Source organism: Branchiostoma floridae, chromosome 13, assembly GCF_000003815.2.
Source record: "Branchiostoma floridae strain S238N-H82 chromosome 13, Bfl_VNyyK, whole genome shotgun sequence".
Taxonomy (NCBI): domain Eukaryota; kingdom Metazoa; phylum Chordata; class Leptocardii; order Amphioxiformes; family Branchiostomatidae; genus Branchiostoma; species Branchiostoma floridae.
The window spans coordinates 7,283,192-7,284,313 of NC_049991.1; positions in this window are offsets into that span (position 1 = coordinate 7,283,192).

Sequence of the window (1,122 nt, forward strand, 5' to 3'; positions counted from 1 at the left end):
GACGAAAGCGTTCAGTATCTGAAATCTACTGAAAAGAATTTCTTGCTTTGTCCCACGGAAAACACTCGAGACTCTGTACAAAGCCATGATACGTCCCTTGATTGAGTATGCCAACGTCGCCTGGTGCGGTATTCTTAAGAAAGACTCTGACTCACTCGAATCAGTACAGGTGTCCGCGGCTAAGGTCTGCACGGGTGCACTAAGGGGGACGAATCACAGCCGCATCTTAACGGAGGTCGGTTGGGACACAATTGCCACCAGACGGGAAAAGCATGTACTTATTCACTTCTATAAAATGGCCAGTGGCTCTGCACCAAATTATCTCCATGAACTGGTACCTCCACTTATCCGTGATTCCACCCCTTATGGCCTTCGAGATGACCAGAACTACCTCCCTATTGCCCTAAGAACCGAAAAGTACAAAAGATCCTTCTTACCTGCCGCAGTTTTCTCCTGGAGTCAACTTCCTTTGTCCGCCAAAACATCACCAGCTATTAGTATTTTTAAAAGAGAACTAGTCTTTCTTTGACAGCCCGCCCAGACACACCCACTACTCCCATGGCCACGGACGCCCTGCAGTTCACTTGACTAGACTCAGACTCGACTTCAGCCAGCTTAACTCACACCTATTCAAACACCATTGTATAACTAGCCCTACTTGTGAATGTGGGAATTCAAACGAGACAACTGAACACTACTTGTTGCACTGCGAACTATACAATAGCGAAAGGATTCATATGTTGCACTCCATATCCCGTTTAAACCTAGAAGAATTACTCTCGCCTGACCCCCTTAACTCATCTGACAATACTTTATGCACCCTTCTCACCATGGGCAGCCCTTTCCTTCCACACTCGATAAATTGTAACATCTTTGACTATGTTTTCAATTTCATAAAAATGACCGGAAGATTTACTTAATCTGATTTGAAATTGATTGGTAATGCCAGCCTTGTATGCGCTTTAGCCCGTTTTTGTTGTTAGCATTTGTGTTATTCTTATGTTGCAAAATGACGTTTATGTTTATGTCATCTTAAGTTATACGTTTCGTTATAATCTCAATTTTGTTACTTTTGTGTGTCATTGTATGTGCATTGTTAGAGCAGAAGACCTCCATAAGCTC